This window comes from Budorcas taxicolor, chromosome 4 (assembly GCF_023091745.1).
Source record: "Budorcas taxicolor isolate Tak-1 chromosome 4, Takin1.1, whole genome shotgun sequence".
NCBI classification, from domain to species: Eukaryota; Metazoa; Chordata; class Mammalia; order Artiodactyla; family Bovidae; genus Budorcas; species Budorcas taxicolor.
The window spans coordinates 87,165,645-87,180,125 of NC_068913.1; the positions used below are offsets into that span (position 1 = coordinate 87,165,645).

The 14,481-nt window shown below is 37.4% G+C and overlaps 1 protein-coding gene across 1 annotated transcript in view; it reads right to left on the reverse strand.

Moving 5' to 3' along the window:
• Nucleotides 1–14,481, reverse strand: part of TSPAN12 (tetraspanin 12) — a 65,436-nt gene that overhangs the window by 26,682 nt on the left and 24,273 nt on the right. The gene's annotated exons all lie outside the window — the stretch shown is intronic.

The window sequence follows — 14,481 nt, forward strand, 5'->3', positions numbered from 1 at the left end:
TACTGAAGCCCACATACCCTACAGCCTGCAAGCCACAACCACTGAGCCCACGTACTGCAACTACAGAAGCTCGTGCACCTAGAATCTGTGCTCTGCAACCAGACAAGCCAGGCAAGTTGTGGAAAATTTGTCTTCTCTGGTGCCAGAAAGTTTGGGGACCATTGCTATACAAAAGATAAAGTAATATTTTCTTAAAGAGATTTCATTTTATAAGTCCTTTTATTTTAAGCCTATGTAGTATTTCTGGTCAATTTCAATCTACTCAGATCTCATTTCCAAGTACTGCCTTACTTTGAAGATTTTAGCCTTAATTAGAAGAAAATTCGTGAACACAGTACTCCAAGTCAGTTTTTCTCCAAATTCACTTTAATACTTAAGAAATGTCTAGACATGAACAATACCATATCTGCACTTTATATTACAAAACAACAACAACAAATGTTCAAAAACTATATGCTAGGTAAATGTTCTTATCTTCGATAAGACCCGAGGAGAAAGTGAGACTGCAGAAAAAAAAAATTATACTATGATATACTTTTGCTTTCTCAGATCTCCAACCTAAGTTTTGTCCAAAATTGACTTCCGGTTAGGGTTAGGATGAGATAAAATCATCCTCATATTCATCACTGCACAGAGAATCACTCAGTTACTTTTAGTTTAAGGGCTGGATCTAAGAGCAGCATTTATAAAACCTGGTGTTAATCCATAGTTTACACAGAACAAAACCAGCAAAGAATTCAGCAACAGCTCCCGCTGAGCTTTGTTATGGTGGGAAGTGTACATACATATCACATTTCACTACAAAACCGGCTGTTGTCCTCAATATTATTGGAACATCAGTGGATCTCTCCTAATGATGTCAACATGTGTCTCTTGAGCTCTTACTCTCCCCCACACACATAGTGTGCTGAGATGATCTGTACCAATCACATTTGCTTCCTTGGTGGCTCAGACAGTAAAGAATCTGCCTGTGATGTGGGAGACCTGGGTTCAATCCCTGGGTCTAGAGGATCCCCTGGAGAAGGGCATGGCAATCCACCCCATTATTTTTGCCTGGAAAATCCCCATGGACAGAGGAACCTGGAGAACTACAGTCCATGGTGTCACAAAGAGCTGGACATGTCTAAGCGGCTAAGTACACAATCACATTTGCAGGGCAACTCTTCCCCTCTTCCTCCACAAATGCTGTCCTAGAAGGGTGGAAAAAGCTCTGAATTTGGAGTCAGCTGATAGCAGTTCAAACTCAGCTCTGAAACACTATGATCTCTGGAAACTCATTAAACTGCCCTGAGTTCAGTCTGCTCATCTGTCTGATGAAGATAAAAAGAAAGTCTTCTTCACTGTTATGATCTGATTTGACACATGGGAAAGTGGTTGGGAAAATTTAAAATTTTGAGTTTGTAAAACATTATTCAAATGCTATTCTGAAGTAGTTTTTGAAATACAATCCCATATGGACTTGTCCTTTCCTCCTGGATTTGCCGTTAATTCCCTGCAGAGCTGCCGTTTCTTTCTCATCATTGTTTTCCAGTATTTTATTTCTTGTTCTTTATCATTTTATGTCTCTCCTCTCCCTTGTGCAGCAGAGCTCCTGTACATCAGCCTCTCAGCGGCTTCAGCTTTTAAACCAGTTGGCTGCCTCACCCACAAGTTACTGTGCTCACTAACCTGACAGACCATCAGTTCTGGCTGGCAGGGATCTTGTTCATAAACATTATTTTATCCTCAGTGCCTAAGCAGCACCTGTCACACAGCAGGTATTTAATAAACGTCGGTGGGAATAATGATCAGCTTACTAACTGAAAAAAAAAAATTCAGATTTCCTTGAGTTTCTCTGGCTAATTTAAGCTCTGAGTTTCTTGTTAACATTTGATCCCCTTGACTTCTGCTTACACATTTCTATTCTAAATATTGCCTCTCTGTTTTACTACTTGTCTTTTTGGAGGATTATCCTATGATAATTCAGTACACCTTTAAACATTTAAGACAATTTACATAGTTAAAGAAAAGGAACCATATGCAGACTCTCCTCATCTTTCCTGAGCTTCTATCAACTGGATATTTTAAATAAATAAAGTCTGAGAAAGTGTATTTATACAAGGGACTTAGAATACAATTATTTGCATTAACAAACTATTTTATTTGCTTTTAAAATGATTTGATATGACTTTCTTAAAAGAGCTAAGTTCTACTGCAAGCTAAAATTGTGTTCTATGAATGTTTTATCCCTAAACATATATTCATGAAAAAAACTGCATCAAGTAAAGCAAGCTAATAATAAGATACACCTTCAAAATTATGCAATTAATTAATGATATTTTTCACTACATCTCTGAAGCTGAGACTAACTACCTTTCAGTTAAAACATAAGCATCCTCAACTGGGTTAGATAATAAAAGATTAAGTAAAACACTGTAGGTGAAATTTCTTTGTTGACTTAAATGTAAGAACATGAGCTTTGAGATAAAATAGACTGTCTTCAGATTCTGGCTCCTCTACATACCAGTTGGTTGACCTTGGGCAAACCACTAAGCCTCAATTTCCTCATCTGGAAAATGAGAATATTAAAATTACCCTGCAGTGCTGCACTAAGGATTTGGCCAGGTAAAGAACTGTCCCATAGGAATCATTATCTAAAGGGTAGCTATTATTAACCATATCCTGGTATCTATTAGAAAATAAACTCCAGGAGTATAAGAAGTACCGTTATGTTTTAATTACTTAACACACTGCCTGGCACAGAACACATACTCCATGAATATTTCTTTAATAGATGTAACTATGATTGGAGGATGACAGCAAGTAAAACTGCTCATTTCATCCTAAAGACAACCAGCCACTTCCACTAGAGAACAGCTAATGCCCCAAGTTATTCGGTGAAATCTTTAGCAAAAATCCCTGTCCACTGAGAATATAGCTGGTATTTTTCAAAACATCTTTATTAGGAAACTAAAGAAGGAAGGGTGTGGAGGGTGGGGAACTCGACTTCTTTTTTCAAAATACTGAAATCAATTCTTCTGTTATTTTAAACAAAGGTTGGCCACAGAAGGGCAAGAATGGCACCGTTTACTAGTCCCTTTGACCCCTGGATGTATTTGAAGAGGAAGGTAAAGGCATGGAATCCTGCCTTCTATTTAACCCTTCATGACTTGTAAATAAACACATCCTCCAAGAGAAATAAAGGGGATTCATTTCCCCTATTAAAGATTATTTCATCTTCTTATATGTGTACAGACAAAAGAGTAAAATCTCAAGGAGGTCTTTTCTTAAACAAATATTTATTTATAAAAATAAGCTGGTCCCCTGACACTTCCCCCACTCTCCAGAATTTCTCCCTAAAGAAAGTAGGTTAAATAGACATCTTTATCCCTTTTTTCTTGAAACTTCACTACAACAACAGTAAAAGAATATTTTTAAAAGACCTAAACCCAGAGATAAAGGAAAAGAATACAACAGCAAGTATATTTTGGAAGGTACAAAGCAAATAGATGAATAGCAAGTTTCTCAGCAGTCCCCCAAAGCTGAATGCTTAATCGGCAGTGGAGAAAGCTGGGAATAACCTGATTCATATACAGAGTCCTCCAGATGCTTAGGTACTGGCAGCCCTGGTATGGGCATCCACTTGCGGAAGTGGACGAAGGTAGAGCTAAAAAGAGGATGATGTGTTGAAAAATTGTTTAGGAAGAAATTAGAGCCCTCTGGTCCCCTTCTCTACTGTGTAGCTAAGTGACTATCCACCCCTTCCAGTACAGAAGTTAAAAGATGGGGTGTTATTCTGTGGAAACAGTGAAACAGAGTCTCAAAACTGGGGACACTAGGTATAGTTGAGGATAAAGGAGAATACTAGAAACAGAATAGCTCATATTTAAATACTTTTCCCACAAAGGTTCAAAACCAAAATAGCACTGGACTTCTCAATAAAATACTGGAAGCTCAAGGCAGCAGAAGAATGTCTTCAAAATTCAGAGGGAAAAATTATTCCAACCTATAATTCTATAGCCATTAGAATTAACACATAAGGGTAGCAACATGGACGGACATGGAGATTATTGTACCAAGTGAAGTAAGTCGGACAGAGAAAGACATATATATTATCATTCATATGCAGAATCTAATTTTCAAAAAATGACATAAATGAGCTTATTTACTAAACAAAAACAGATTTACAGATATTGAAAACAAACTTATGGAAAACATGGGGAGAAAGGATAAATCAGGAGCAGATTAATACAGACATGCTACTATATACAATAGATAACCAACAAGGACCTACTGCACAGGGAACTCTACTCAATATTCTGTGATAACCAGCATGAGAAAAGAATCTAAAAAACAATGAATATATGTAAATGTATAACTGAATCACACTTTGTTGTGCATCTGAAACTAACACAACATTGTAAATCAACTATACTCAAACCAAAAAAAAAATTTTTTTTTTAAAGAACATGTAAGGGTATATAAAGCCATTTTTTAGGCAGGCAGTTTTTTAAAAAATGTATTTCCTATGTATGTTTTTTCAGGAAACTACTGGAAAGTATGCTCCCTAAAATGAGAGACTAAACAGAGTAGGACAATGACTTGGATTCCAGGAAACAAGGGATCTAAAACAAAAGCGAGGCAAAGGAAATCTCAGAATGGTGGTCAGGGGATATCCCATGACGGCAATAGTCTAGACTGGGTCTAGGACACACTGAGATTTCTTTAAAAATTATCATCGATAGAATACCCCAAATATTTGAATATACGAGGAGAAAACATACACCAGAAGAAGTTTAGAGTTAGATAGAAATATTAATACATGAAAAACAAGGAGAATTATTAATTCCCCCCCAAAGCCAAAGTATTATTCCAGAAACAAAAAGTAAACCCAGTAATTTACCTTGCCCAACTGTGAATAACATTTACATAGCCATAATCATGTAAACACTGTTCTAACCAAAATGATATATCTGTGTTGAGGTGAGACAAGAAGTATGCGTGGTGGGGGGTGGGGTTTGCTGAGGGCAGGAAAGGATACCAGTTCCTCCTATTCCATAGATGTCAATGGATAGACCTTAAAACTAGAAGAATGAGAAGAGTTACACTAAAATGTGATGTAAAGACATGGATGAAAATTTCAAGGGAATCTGCTAAAACAAACATTGAAAGTGGTTGCTTCTTACTTTGGAGTATAAAATGATAAAGGTGGAGGACTACTATTTTTCATAAGAAGCATTTTAGAATTAAATTGACATTCTGTGTATGAAGCACTCTGATATAAGTAAAAATAAAATTAAACAATAGCCCCACCCCTGACAACCTGGTGATCAAGATAAAAAGGCTGGTAGCTGGAGGATTTTATATGTTTTGTACAGAAAAGCTTATTCAAAAAGGCTGAAAATGTTAAGTAGCTCAATTATACTTCATGGTTATTGGGAATAAAGGGGGTGAATGACAGAAACTTTGCTCAAGTGATGAAACACCTTACGCTAAATATATCTTCATTAACTGAAAATAGGGATGCTATACAAAATACAAAAGCTGTATATTTGAATGTGATTTGGGCTTCCCAGGTGGTACTAGTGGTAAAGAACCCATCTGCCAATGCAGGAGACATAAGAGATGCAGGTTCCATCCCTGGGTCGGGAAGATCCCCTGAAGGAGGGCATGGCAATCCACTCCAGTATTCTTGCCTATGAAATTCCATGGACAGAGGGGCCTGGCAGGCTACGGTCCACAGTGTCGCAAAGAGTTGGACACTACTGAAATGACTTAGCATGTATGCACACAAATGTGATTTACAACCTCCCAGACGTCTCTTCCACTAGACCCTATTTGGAAATTTGAATCTCTTCTGTGATACTGCTTATTAAAACCACACATATAGTCTATTTAAATCAGTGTGAGCTGGATTATTTTCTAACTGGGAGAATTCACTTTAGTCACAAAATTTTGAAGCTTAGAACTCTATGTTATGGGCAATTTTGTTCCATGAGAGAGAGGCTTGGATTTAGTTTATTTGCTCAAGAAACATCTATGTTTGTACATATAATCAAGTACTGTAAATATATAAAATTAAAAGTATATAAAAGTATGTACAAATCAAGTATTCTTATATATATATGCATATATACAAATGTATGTGTGTTTATTATACCAAGGATGTATGTACACCATATGTTGAGTGAAGTCGCTCAGTCGTGTCTGACTCTTTGCGACCCCGTGGACTGTAGCCTACCAGGCTCCTCTGTCCATGGGATTTTCCAGGCAATAGTACTGGAGTGGATTGCCATTTCCTTCTCCAGGGGATCTTCCCAACCCAGGGATCGAACCCGGGTCTCCTGCATTGTAGACAGATGCTTTACCATCTGAGCCACCAGGGAAGTCACATTATATGTTATTCTTCAATAAATATTGCAAAAATATAATTAGCTGTATCTTTGAAAGAGAGAATGGAACTAGACTCACTGAGAGACAACAGAATGCTAACAGCACAGTCACTGCAGCCAAGCATCCTGAATTCAGATACCAACTTGACCATTTAATAGTTGGGCACATCACTTAACTCTTCTGTGTTTCTGTGTCCCCATGTACAAAAAAGAGATAACAACAGTGGGAACCTTATAGTACAGTTGAGAGAATTTAATGAGCTGATGCATGTAAAGCACGTACAATAGTGGCTGGCAAATAGTACATGTTATATCAGGCATGTTGATGGTGATGTTAACAATACCTTACAACCCATCACCTATAGATCCCAACTATTGAACACACATACATACAAGTACATGTTCCCATGGGTATTTACAAAAGCTTTCTTGTCTTTGAACTAAAACACCTTATTCTCATCTTTGAATTTATCCAGTAGGGAAAAAAAAGACTACCAATAATATCAAAATTTTAAGGATAGCAAAAATATTCCTTTTTCCCTTCACCTAATAATGCTTAGTTAAAGGCACAAATGCTGCCTTAACTGCTATGTCAAGTTTCTGGACAAGTTACATCAAAAATTCTACCTCCTCTTTTTATGTTTTGAACTTACATTAAGTCAGTCAGATAAGCTTTTTTTAAAATTAATAGTAAAATTAATTTTTGTTCTTATTCATATTTTGCAATTTTTATAAAGAAATACAGTGCCATATGGCCAATAAGTGCTTAACAGTCCTTTCACTGAACTTTCATAAAAGCACTAATAAATGAAATAAGCATTACTTAAGCATTTATATAAAATATTTCAAATAGTTTTTACTTTGGAGAAAACAGATTCATTAAATTTTTTTCATTTCTAATTTCTATCAATCTAATCAAAACAAGAAAGCAATCTGCCCTAACAAACCAATCAATTTATTGAGTGCTAATATTTATTGAGGATATTAAACTTTATAAGCAGTTAAGAAATATAGGAAAAGATATGTTCAATTACGAAGAGCCTTTTTATAAGAAATATGTTCCATTAATATAAAACTTGGCCTCATCCTATCCAGTTTTATGGACAGAGCTCTGAGATATATACTATCTAAAAGAAGCAAAGAATCCTATATCCAGTGTACCGTAAATAGTGTGTGCATGTGTGTGTGTGTGTGTGTGTGCACTCAGTCATGTCTGACTCTTTGCAACCCCATAGACTGTAGCTCACCAGGCTGTTGTGTCCACAGAATTTTCCAGTCAAGAATACTGTGGAGCCTACTCAGCAAGAGTACCATTTCCTACTCCAGAGGATCTTCCCCACCCAGGAAGTGAAACTGTGTCTCTTGCATCTCTGGCACTGGCAGGCGGATTCGTTACCACTAGTGCCACCTGGGAACCCCTACCATAAATAGACAAAATAGTTATTCTCCAAACTGTTTTCCTGGAAAATAATTTTTACATTAAAGCAAAACTGTATGTCTTTCTCATAAGTTTTTCTGTGCCAGCAAGCAGATAATCAACTACATATCACAGAACCTCCTCAGTGGGGATATATTTCACTGAGCGAAAAGTAAAAATTATAAACATTGTAAAAGTTACTTTAATCTGCTAGTCTCTTAATTTATAAGTAAAGACTCAGGTTTTTTTCTTAAGTAACATTCAACACAATTTAAAACCACCAAAGTCAGATTTGCAGATTATACCTTGGAAAATGAATACAATCTGAGACTCACCTCCCTGCAAATAAAAACTATTTCAAAATATAACATACTTGACCAGACATTTGAATATTTTAAAAACATGGTGCCTTTGGACTCCTACTTACATACTACGTAACCAACACTTTTAATAAACAAAAAGTTTGATGAAAGCCTGAATTCACTAAATGATAAATGATAAACTCCAGTCTCTACCCTGTCAAATGCTAAACTCTGCAAGCTTTCAGTGTTAAGTATCTCTGTGTCAGTTGTTTATTTTTCCTTTCCCAGTGATTGGAGGTTTAAAAATATTATATTACTTATAGTTAGTAAATAAGAGAATTCCACTGCCAAATATTTGTACAAGATAATGGAACGGCCGACATTCTGTTAAGAATCCACCCGGATGAAACTACTAACAGCCCAAGAGCACTTATGCTTAGAACACATCCCTACACAAAGCCTGTGTTTTAGCCAAGTCTCAAAACAATGTCATAGCAGACATAGGCTTGGTACTTTCTGAAGGCCAATTATTCACCACGCTTCATGTGTCTTTACAAAAATTTCCCCAAAAAAGGCAACATTCTTTAAAGAATCATAAATGAGATGAGTTCAATCTAGTTGAGAAAAAGCTAGAACCATACACCAGTTTTTGAAGAAATGAAGTCTTGTCATTCTCGAGCCCACGCAGAAAAGCGAGCTAAAGTAAGAAAGTGATTGGTAAGCTGTGGTCCTTTGTGCATGCTTACACTTGAGTAAAAATATAGAAAACTTTTTGTAATAATGTATCTTAATTTACCCTCCTTTCCATCTTATTGACACTGCTAATTGTTGAGCTAGTTTCTCTAGCAGAAATGCTAGTGAAGTTTAGATTAGTAGGTGTTTGCTTCACACGCAGTTCAAACTACGAGACAGAGAAACGTGTTATGCCAGGATCAGAGGGACTCAGCCAAGGGCTATAGGTTCTCAGGGTCAGTGATGTATATCGTGACAGGTAAAGCATTAAGGGTGAGACAATAAAGAAACTGGTCACGCTAGACGGGTCACCACATATATAGTTTCTGTTGCTTTGTAAGCCAGGTCAGCTAAAGTCTACAAGCTTGGCCCCATTGCAAAAGATTTACAGGGTGTTACTGGTCTTAGAAGAGGCTATCTCTATGTATTACTGGGCTATTCCTCAAAATGCGAGACAGGGGTCTCCATCACCAGAACCTGGATAGGAAAATACAGAGGAAGTAACCTAAGCAGCACAGTCAAAAGACACTAGGCTCAGTTCAATCCCAATCATGCCTCTCACTCAGACCCAAATGTGGTCAGATCCCTTGCAAACACCAGAGGGGCCAGGAGTCATTACCACAGGCATCTTTAGGACAACATCAGTTAGAGCAGGCTAGGAAATTGGAAATTCTAAGAGGCTTATTAGATAAAAAGAGAATACGTACTTTACTATCTATAATAACTTTTAAATTGATCTATATTTGCGAAATTATATTCTAAATCACATTCTTTTGCTTTACCTTTGTTTTCAACAAGATACACATTTTAACTTATCTTTGTACATTTTTCAGGAAAATCTCAAGCCAACTTGTTAAAAGAGTTTTAAAGGAATTCCCTGGTGGTCCAGTGGTTAGGGCTCCATGCTTCCACTGCAGAGGTGACAGGTTCAGTCCCTGCTCGGGGAACTGGGGTTTTCACAGGCTGCATGGCAAGGCCAAAAAAAATTTTTAAAGAGTATTAAAGGGGAACATATTCTTTAAATTTTATAAATCCATGAACACAAATATTTATTACAAGTGAAGAAGTTTATTCTGTTTTTTTTAATAAATCTACTTAAGTAAAAATACTTTCTTCCTGAACCAAAAATATGTATTTTCCTTTTTAAAATAATAAAATGTAAGAACACAAGCCTGTCCACAGTCACGCTTAAAGTTCAGGGAAAGAAAATCATATGTGAATAACGATATAATTACAAAATTGTCACCAAAGTGCCCAAACATCAGTGATAGTGAAGTGAAGTTGCTCAGTACTGTCCGACTCTTTGGGACCCCATGGACAGTAGCCAACCAGGCTCCTCCATCCATGGGATTTTTCCAGGCAAGAATACTGGAGTTGGTTGCCATTTCCTTCTCCAGGGGCTCTTCCCGACCCAGGGATTGAACCCGGGTCTCCCGCATTGTAGGCAGACGCTTTACCGTCTGAGCCACCAGGGGGTGGAAGACACAGTTTAATCACACAAATTACAGATGAATTTTTTTAATGCCTGTTTGTTACAACAAATATTTTAGTTATAAGAATGTTGAAAAGTTGAGATCCTTGAAGACCTGCTTTTATAGACAGACTAATAATAATTTGAAAGGTCCATATCCATTATCATTAGATAAGTGCTTCTAACGTGCTTAAAAATTTTGTTCTCAAACAAGTTAAGCAGTTCTGTAACAATCCTCTGCTACTAGTCAACTGTTTATGGAACGTTTTTCCCCCTGAGTCTGGGAAACTGTGGCAGCATTCCAAAGAACTACTGTTCTGACCATTCCACAAGAGCCCTTGTCTGGCTGGTCTCCCTGAGGGCACCCTTGCCGCACATCCAGTTTCCTGGTGCCTACTTTAGCTTGATGTGACTATAATTTTGCTATTAAACCTGAACTCAAAACATCCAGAGTAAAAAAATTTTTATTTCTGGTGTACATCTGTGAAAAATTTCTAAAACCTTAGCTAGACTGCCTCGCCTGAAAACCTTTATTCCTTCATTAGTAAAGGCACATTGGTAGAAGAAAAATACATCTTCCATTCTCTGTTCTATCATTAAAAAAGTTTGTCTAAATGTGAAGTCCACTTAGCCCAGAGCGGCAGGATTGGGTAGCAATCCTCTGCTGGGTAAATGAGATAAGAGCCCAGAAGAGGGTAAGAAGGGATACTGCTTCAAGGTTATGTGGCAAAAGATAGAGCAGATCACATCACTCTTCAGCTCCCCGAACTTCACACTGCAGAGCATATGCACAGGATATTCAAGATATCTCCATAATTTGGCTTAAGTCACACAGTCAAGTCTTAGCCCTGCATGCCTGGCACACATCTTTCCAATGACCTATACATGCCCTTTGCCAAGCACTCCATGAACTTCTGAATCTTATCACAATTACTCTCTCCACTAGCCTTTCAATTCCTCAAAGTCCCTTGCTTCCCCAGCAAAGGTCTTTCCATCAACCTTTGCCCACCTCTGCCCATGATTCACCAGAATTCTGCCTTCCCTCTCAGATCTCTTCCTCTTGTCGCTATTAAATACTTCCCATAGAAGAGGCTCTCTATCCTTCCTTATAGTTGTTGCTGTTTTTAAGTACTTTAACAACACAAAAAAGAGCTTTTAGAATTAAAGTATTTTAATTACAAAAGGAAAACTTCTCAGGGTCTCCTTAAAAGTTATCAGTCCCTGTCTTCAACTCAGCTGTGTAAACTCTGCACAGAAACTTGAAAATTTAGATTTTAAATGCTTGTTTCCTAGAAGAGTCACTGAATAGATTCATATTTTTACTTAATTAGAAACAATTTTGACATTGGATATATAATCTAATAAAATTCCAGTATTCTAAAAGATGTTTCTGAAATGTCTTCACAGCTGTGACCATACTGAGAAAATGCATAGCTTCCAAATTATTAAGTTTTACAGGGAAGCCTGGCGTGCTGCAGTCCATGGGCTTGCAAAGAATCACACACAACTTAGCAACTGAACAACAGCATCAAAAACTGAAATAATATGGTAATCTAAAGAAAATTCAGGGATAATCGCTTATTTCTGAATAATTCAAATATATTGCTTAAGAGGAATACTAAGTGATACAGCTACAGCGCTTATATACTTAAACTAAAATTAGTGTTTCTGTCATGTGAGCTGAGAAGATTCATCTTAATTTGAGCACATCATTGGAGCCTGTTATCACCCTGTATCTGAATAAAGAAGGAAATGGGCACTTCCCTGGTGGTTCCCAGTGGTTAAGACTCCAAGCTCCCACCGCAGGGGGCACGGATTCCATACATGGTCAGGAAACTTCCCTGTTAGCTCCGCAGTAAATAATTTGCCTGTCAATGCAGGAGACACAGGTTTGATCTCTGGGTTGGGAAGATTCCCTAAAGAAGGAAATGGCAACCCACTCCAGTATTTTTGCCTTGGAAATCCCATGGACAGAGGAGTCTGATGGGCTATAGTCCATGGGGTCACAAAAGAGTCGGATGAAACTAAGTGACCACCACCACCTACTGGAAACTAAGCCCCTGCAAGCCACGCAGTGTGGCCAAAAAGAAAAAGAAAGAAAAGAAAAATTCACATTCTTTGGATGTTGCATACAAGTAAATATTAAACTTCATTTTTCCAGAAAGTCTTTCTAAAATGTATTTTCCTCATTATAGCTTAAACAATTAATTCTTAATTCTCTCATCTTTAGCGTCATTTGCTTGACTATTGATTTAGCTCTATTTCCTAAGTCTTCTAGACACTGATATGATTTCAAATGAATAGTTACTGCTTCACCTAGGCCAAAGGAAGTCAATAGCAAACGTGAAAGCAAAAACTCTACACAACTGCTGAATTAGCCTCAAGGTAGAATTTGCTAAAATCACCCTTTTAAGAGCATGTGCTGCCAGAGAAATATCTGTCACTGAACTCCACACAGACTGCAGACATTCACCAAATCAATGCATATAGATTTATATAGCTTACATCTAGCCAAAGCTATTGCAAATGTATATAACAATATATAACAAAGCTTAATATGCTTACTATGACAGAGTATACCTAAATTATACCAAAGTCAGAAATACAAAATCTTGAGCCATTCATACTTCACACCCTAAAGTAAGCAAAAAGTTCAAAGAACACTCCAGATCCTGTCACAAAGACCCACCACTAAGGGCAGGAATATCATGACACCTCCTTTCAAATACATTTGCTTATGGGCTTTCCTGGGGTATAATTAGAGGCAATCCGGCCAGCTTCATTTAAGAAACCAAGATGTGCAAACTGAGCCTCTGGATGCAGAAATGTCTACATCATCTTTGGTTTTCTCTGACTGAAATTTTTGTGAGTTTAACAACTAAATTTTAAAAGGGCAACTTTAAAAGAATTCCAGTTAATGTGTGAAAATAAAGCATCTATATTGAATGGGGTATGTTTCTATTAGATGAGAAACACTAGATAGATAGATACTGAATAATATCCTATTTCCTGATGTCAAGTAATACAAACATTACTATAATGTGCAAAAATACTATCTCAGCAAGGTATGCTGAATTCAGTTGTCTTTCATCCAGTCCCCAAAGTCTTGGTCCAGACCCCGTCCATGCTTTCAAGGACTAGGGGTTGTACTCAGTCGATCAGTCATGTCCAGCTCTTTTGTGACCCCATAGACTGCAGCCTGCCAGGCTCCTCTGTCCATAGGATTTCCCAGGCAAGAACACTGGAGTGGGTTGCCATTTCCTTCTCCAGGGGATCTTCCTGACCCAGGGATCAAACCCGGCTCTCCTACTTGTCTATAACCACTAACCATCCTTCCCAAAGCCTCCACTCTTAAATGTTATCATTTCATCAAATGCTAGACACACTCACTGACCATAGTCCAAGGGAAAACCTCAGACTCTCCTACAAAGATCTTCACGGTCTTCAGACTACTTCAACCACTTTTCACTGACACCATAGCCACCAGAATTTCTAAGTTTTGCCTAAACTTGCCATGTTCTTTCACAGTTCTTTTTTTTTTTATAAGAAATGCTTGTTTAATGTAGTCTGTTTTCTTCTTTTTATTAATTAATTTATTTTAATTGGAGGCTAATTACTTTACAGTATTGTAGTGGTTTTGCCATACATTGACATGAATCAGTTGACCCTGAGGGATGGGATGGGAAGGGACGTGGGAGGGGGGTTCAGGATGGGGAACACAGGTACACGGTTCTGTACACATGCACACAGTCTGCATGTAACTTCCCTCCTCCACCAGAAAACTCATACACTTTCAACCTCCAGCTCAAACAAAGACTCTCCTGCAAAATCTACTGGAAACCTCCAGCTGCTCCTTATTCAGGGTTCCCACACTAATTTATTTATAACTTTAATACTCTATTTTGCTTTTTTATTTTTCTTACAGTCTCCCACTTCATCTCTGTATCTTGTGTTTATCACAGACTGGGTACTCAATATATGTTTACAGAGGGGAAAAGGAAAGAGAGGGGCAGAAAAGAGGCAAGAAAGGAAAAGAGAAGCTGTCTGATTCTTGGATAGGATAAGGGAGAACTAAGGATGGATTTTTAGAATTCCTTTTGTAATAAGGACATTAAAATATTATATACCTTTAAAAGTTGAATGACTACTGAATATGTTGGAATTATAGATGAAGCATATTTAAGTCCT